Source organism: Petaurus breviceps, unplaced genomic scaffold (genome assembly GCF_028583685.1).
Source record: "Petaurus breviceps papuanus isolate PSGF00001 unplaced genomic scaffold, PetGlider_PUasm1.0 90779, whole genome shotgun sequence".
Taxonomy (NCBI): Eukaryota; Metazoa; Chordata; class Mammalia; order Diprotodontia; family Petauridae; genus Petaurus; species Petaurus breviceps.
This window is the reverse complement of record NW_027187344.1, coordinates 7,088,659-7,095,792: the sequence shown is the minus strand read 5'-3', so window position 1 is coordinate 7,095,792 and position 7,134 is coordinate 7,088,659.

The following is a 7,134-nucleotide window of genomic DNA, read 5'->3' as shown; positions in this document are numbered from 1 at the left end:
TTTTTTAGACATAATGCTATTGCACACTTAATAGACTACAGTATAATGTAAACATAACTTTTATATGCACTGGGAAACCGAAAAACTCATGTGACCCATTTTATTGCAATATTAGCTTTATTGCAGTGGTCAGCAACTAAGTTGGTAATATCTCGAAGGTATGCCTGTATAGAGTTTTAAGGTTTGCAAAGACTGCCAAGTGAGTGCTAGAGACAAGAGGGGGAAAGAGTGTTGGAATTTGGAGTCAGAGGCCTTGGGTTTGAGTCTCAGCTCTATTTCTTGTTACTTGTGGGACGTTCAGCAGATGGTGCTGCCCTTCTCTAGGCCCCCTCAGTTAAATGAAGAAAGAACTGAATTAAATCAATGATTCATATGTAGGGTCAGTGATTTTAAAAAAATATTTTGATAAATATATTTCAATATAACGAGTTTCCTTTGTAACCTTTGTGTGTTCTTTGTATAATGGACCAGGGCCCTGACTCATCCAACAGTGTGTGTGGAAGTCTGGTGATTGCAGAAGGGCTGATTCAGATGAGTGATTATATAAGGGAGCTCCTAAGGCCTGGAAGTGACCAAAAGAAAGGGCCATAAGAAAGGGTGAGAGATGTGCAGAAAACACATGGAAATGTTTGAATGATGTTTGAAATGTTTGTTTTCTACTTTTCTCTTCATCTGGGACAAAAAGCATGTCAGCCAATCAAAGCAGCTATTTCCCAAAGCTCTCCCAGGGAGCAGTCCCAGGAAAGAAAGGGCTAAAGTGACCTCAGGCAAGGTTATTTATTTATAGAATTTGCATATAAACCTTCTTTTTCCTTATAGCACGCAGCATATTCTACTTAGCATTATGGTTATTTGTGTGTAGTTGTTTTCCCCCTCTAGTAGATGCCCCCAAGTCTAGAAGATCTGGGGGAAAATCCTACCTAGAATACTCCTTAACATTCATTTAACTTCTCTTGAGCCTCAAACAACTATTTAAGATTATATACTAAATTTGCAACCAGTTGGGATCCAAGTGATTGAGGAAGGACTTCCTTCATTGATTGAATCACTTATCCTGAATGTATCTCAGTCATTTCATTCATGTCGGGACTTTTGATGATCCTATTTGGGGTTTTCTTGGCAAAGATACTGGAGTGATTTGCCATTTCCATCTCCAGCTCATTTTACAGAGGGGAAACTGAGAAAAATGGGGTTAAGTGACTTGCCCAGGTTCACACAGCTAGTAAATGTCTGAGGTCAGATTTGAACTTAGGAAGATGAGTCTTCTTGACTTCAGGCCCAGCACTTTCTCCACTCTCCTTTCTTAGACTCATAAGGGTAGATGATCTGTATTTTCTATTTGTGCAGTTTTGACTTAGCAGCTTTCCAGTAAATATATATAGACTGAATGAATATTATTAATAGGGAATCTTCAGAGGCCAATGGATTCAGTACGAAGAACTAGAGACTGAGAAACTGCATGTTTTTTTTGGGGGGGGGTGTAGTCTGGATAAGGGATACAGAGTTATATAGATTGCAGAGCACTATAATATATAATGGTGAGTTATACTTAGTGATGTAATTTCACTAAAAGAGCCCTGTACTGGGTGTTCAACTCCTAGCCAGGCCACTTGCTTTGTTGTGTTACTCTTGAAATGTATTCATGTCTCTAGCTACAGTTTTTCTTATTTGTACAATGAGAATAATAACATTTGTCCCATCTCACAAGTGCTTTGCAAAGGAGAACATTTTAACTGTGAGGCATTGTATCCACATGAGCTGGGTTTTGTTTTGTTGTACTAAAATACGTTATATGTTTTTAATCAACCCATGTATGTGTTGTATACATATATGCTGTTTTTTTCATCTATCCACCAACAAATACTAAGGTCCATGCTACTCAACTGTGTGGATTACAGAAGTGTATACTAATGAGGCATACAGCATCAATAGTGTTAAAAGACCAATGACCTTAAATATCAGTGCTTTTTGAGCAGGAGGGAACCTTAGAGAGCAACTAATTCCAACCCTCTCACTTTATAAATGAGGAAAGGGAGGCCCGGAGAGGTCAGCAACAGAGTCAAAACTTGGACCAATGTTTTCTGACTCCAAATCTTCTATGCTTTCCACTAGATAAGACCATCTCATGTGAAAACACTGAGCCTCAGATTTAAAATCAGAACTGGATTTCTGGGCCCAGGGCTGGAAGGAAAAAATCAGATATCTTAAGTTGGGACCTTTCTTAATTGCCACTGAAACAGAGTATGTCCCAGGGGTAGAATGCAGGAGGTTTGTAACAGCTGCCTAGCAACCAACAGAAGAAAGGTTGAATGGTTTCCATGCACTAAGTATTTGCTTCTTACTTGGTGTCCTATGACCTGAGGCAAGGCCAGTTCCTTTCTCTGGTGCCCTAACTTACTTATCTGTAAAATGGGACTAATAGCTCCTGGAATTAACATGAAGATTTCTTTTTTTTTTTTTTTTTGCCTTTTGGAGGGCAATTGGGGTTAAGTAACTTGCCCAAGGTTACACAGCTAGTATTTTTGTCTGGGTGTTAAGTGTCTCAGGCCAGAACCGAACTCGGGTCCTCCCGACTCCAGGACCGGCGCTTTACTCACTGCGCCACCTAGCCGCCCCAACATGAAGATTTCTAATAAGGAAAAAATGAACAGTAAACCACTCAGTCAATAAGAGGTGGTTTTTTGAAGGGTTGTGTTACTTAGTTCAGGAAGAAAATAAAGAAGTCTATTCTTATACTACACTAAACAATTGATTGAAAAGTAAAAAATTGACTAGCCAGTGAGTTGTTGTTCTATGTGATATTCCAAATCCAGTTTCTTTTTTAATTAAATTTTATTTTATTTTCAATGAACAAAAACTGTTTTTCTTCCCTTCCCAACCTCATCCCCATTGGGAAAAGAAAAACAAAATCAGGGGCAGCCAGGTAGCACAGCGAGTAAGAGCACCAGCTCCAGTGTCAGGATGACCTGGGGATCGACTCTGGGCTCAGACACTTAGCACACACCCAGAAACACCTGGCCGTGTAACCTTGAGCAAGTTACTTAACCTCGATTGCTTAAAAAAAGAAAAACAAAAGAAAAACCAAATCTTTAGGAACACATATGCATAGTCAAGCAAAAACATTCTTACATTAGCTGTGCCATATATATGTATGTATATGTGTGTATGTATATATATATATATATATATATATGTATATAAAATTCTGAACCCTGAACCAATCATCTCTTTGTTCAGAAGGTGGGTAGCATGTTTCATCATTGATCCTTTAGAATCATAACTAGCCATTGCATTTGATTAGAGTTCTTCCAGCTTTCAAATTTGCCAAATCTATCTCACTGATTTTATTTCTCAAGCAATGTGGCACAGTGGAAATAGTATTGAATTTTTTGGAGTCAGAGATCTTGGGGTTGAATTCTGATGCTGCTCCTGACTTAGCTGTGTGATTCTGGAACAAAGTTACTTAATCGAGATCTCTGGGCCTCTGTTTCCTCCTCAATAAACTAATTGGATTGGACTAAATGGTTTCTAAGATTCCTCTCTAACTACAAAGGTTATAATTCCTAGAAAAACTATAAAGTATTCTTTAAAAAAAAAATTGGACAGAAGGAGAAAAAGCCTTCTTTGACTTCCAAAGGAATGAAAGTCTAAGAGTGGAAATTAATTACTAGATGTGGAGCATTGCCAGGCAAGGTCTACCTCTCAGATCAAACCATACCCGTGACCATCCTATTCCATCTCTCGGTGGCAAAGCCAGCCCTGAGCAGGACACATGTTTTGCTCAGAAAAGGGAATCTATTCCTAGCTTATCATTAACTTCCCTTCACATACAGCCAAACTGAGCTTCTTGCTATTCCTCACACATGACACTCCAATTCTCATCTCCATGCTCTTGTACAATGCCTGGAATGCATTCCTGCCTCACCTCTTTCTCTCTAAACCACCAGTTTTCTTTAAAGTTTAGTTTGTGCCAGCTTTTAAGAGACATTTTCTTATCACTCCTGCTACAAATGCCTCCCCACCCCCTAATTAACTTGTGTATATTCATATATATTATTATTATTATTATCTCTCCTGATAGAAAAGAAAGCTCTTTGAGGGCAAGGACTTCTCATTTTGTCTTTGTATCCCTTGTGCCTAGCACGTTACCTGGCATACAGCATGTGCTTAATGAATGCTTATAGATTGATTGTGTGCGTTCGCTAGAGATCACCAATCCCATCTGACTTTTACTTCTCTGTCCTCCATCACTGATCCCCATAGCATTTTGGATACAGTTTAAACTACTAGTTGTTTTTAAAAGTAGTTGTTTGGGGGTTTGCTTTGCTTTTTTCACTCAAAGACAGCAACTGTGGCGTTTTTTTATGGGCATATGGGGTTTCCTCAAATAGACTATAAGCTCCTTCAGGGCTGAGACTGTCTTCCTCTTTTCATTCCCTCAAGTGCCTCCCCTGCAGTGTCTTGCATGAAGCTAGCCCTCAATGTATGCTTGAAGAATGAATAAATACATGAGAAAGTTTACATATCCATTTTTATGAACCATGAAGAGGACCTCTGCCAGTTTCATTGAGCTCCTTTCCATCTTTCAGTCATCAGCAAACTCACAGGTACTGTTAAACACAACAGTGACAAATCACTTCAAATTTCCCTGAATGAAATACACACACACACACACACACACACTCAACTCTACTGTTTAAGTACAACTGATACAGAATAAGTGGGGAGGAGCTCATTGGAAAACACCATTGCTCATTCCCTTGACATAGCTATGCTTGGATTTATTGTGACATGGCTGAAATTTCCACTCATTAGAGGACTAATAGTTTCATTAGTTTTTGATATGTTTTTAATTCCTTATTCAGGTATTGTCATTATTTACCTCATTGATTCCTATTATTGATTGACACTTACCCGGCTCCGCTGAGATGATAGTGGTTTCTAACATTGAGTTATTTAGCCTTTATTATAGTTGGTGCAGGATTTTTACTGTCTTTTTCTTAATGTGTCTCCACTTAATTTGCCTCTACTTACCTATTAGATTATCAATTTCATTTACTATTTTAGGGTGTGACTCCTAGGAGGGAAGAGAACTAGCTGTTGTTGTTCATTGTTCTTTCTGAAAGAGGACCAATGATGTTAGGAGGGTGATGTTTTGATTTGCAAGTGAACTGGATTTAAGTGAGGCAGGGCTGTGCAAAGTCATCAGCCTCACTCTCTTCTCCAGAGTCATCTGAGTCCAGTGGCATGACAGGTCAAGATGACTGGTGATGGCCCCAGATGCAGTGCGAGCCCTTGGCTTTTTTTAAGCTAATGTCTTTCCCAGGGCTCAGTTTGTCTGAGGCAATGTCCATTTAGTACCTAAAGGCTAGGTAAGAATTGAGGCAAAAGATGGCTTAGTTTGCTTTCATAAAAGAATCCGTCTGAGAGAGGAAGACCTTCAGAGTTGGGGAAGGGGGGGGAGGAGGGGGACTAGTGAGAAAAGGAATGTAGGATGAGAAGTTTTTGTTGATTTCTTTTCAATTTGACATTTATTAGGCACCTACTAAATACACAGCACCAGAGGAAACTGCAGATACAAAAGACAAAGGAAACTGCAGATACAAAAGACAAAGCTCTAGTTCTCAAGGAACTTAATATTCTACTGGTTGATATAACATGAGTTATATTCCAGGCACTTCAAGGACAGAGGAGGAGAGAAAGATAGACTACTAAAACATCAGGAAGATTTTAGGAAGGTGGAAACACCTAAGTTGAACTTTAAAGAAGATTTAAAGACCTGAGAGGTTGAGAAGAGGAGGAAGCATATTTTAATGTCAGATTCAGTCTGTACAAATGTATAGAGGTAGCCTATGTAACGTAGAGTTCTGAGAAGAGCTAGTAGACAAGACACTTACTAACTGTGTGACCCTGTGCAAGTCACTCAACCCTGTTTCCCTCAGTTTCCACATCTATAAAAGGAACTTGTGAAGGAAATGGCAAACCACTCCAGTATCTCTGCCAAGAAAACCTCAAATGGCTTCAGGACAGAAAACAACTGAATAACAAAAGTTTTGTTGGAAGACAGAAAGTGTGAAGGGGACCAATATGAAATAATTGTGGAAAGGAAGGTTGGAGCTAGAGTGAAGCAGACTTTAAATGCTAGGCTGAGGAGCTCAAATTTTCTTCTGGTGACATCAAGAACAACTTGGAGATGTTTGAAGATAAGACTGAAGTGGTCAAAGGAAGAGTGTTAGGAAGATTATTTTGGCTGCCAGGTGGAAGATGGATTGGAGAGGGGAGAAGAAGAGCAGAAGGTAGTTAGATCAATTAAGAAGCTATTTTCAGGGCAGCTAGGTGGCACAGTGAGTAGAGCACCAGCCCTGGAGTCAGGAGGACTTGAGTTCAAATCCAGCCTCAGACACTTGACACATTTACTAGCTATGTGACTTTGGGCAAATCACTTAACCCCAATTGCCCTCCCCCCCCCAAAAAAGAAGCTATTTTCAATAGTTCCTGTGAAAAACAGTGAGGGTCTGACCTTAGACTATGTTTTTTTTTCTTTTTTTTCTTAGACTATGTTTGTGGTGATAATAATAATATTAATATTTCTATAGCATTTTAAGTTTTGCAAAACACTTTGTAAATGTTTTCTCATTTGATCCTCAATAACATTCCTGAGAGATAGGTGCTATCAATATCATCATTTTACAAACAAGGAAACTGAGACACAGAGCAGTGAAATGTCTTGCCCAGGGGTCACAGAGCTAGTAAATGTCAGAGGTTGGACTTGAATGCAGATTTTCTTGACTCCAAGTCTAGCACTCTATCTACTGAGTCAATTTTGAAAAAGACAGTGGAGGTAAAATTGAAGAAACTTAGAAACTGCTTGAATATGAGGCATATGGGAGAGGGAAGGGTCAAGGATGATTGTGTGGTTATGAACCTGGGTAACTAGGAAGGTCATAGTACCCTCAATAGAAATAGGGAAGTGTGGAAGAGGAACAGGTTTGGAGGGGCAGAGACAAAGGATACTAGGTCTTCCTGGTTTTTTTTTTCCTTTAAATTAATCCCTAGGTGGATATTATTGGAGTTAGAATAAGTGATTAGTACCGTGTTCCCCGATAATAAGACACTGTCTTATTATTTTTTTTT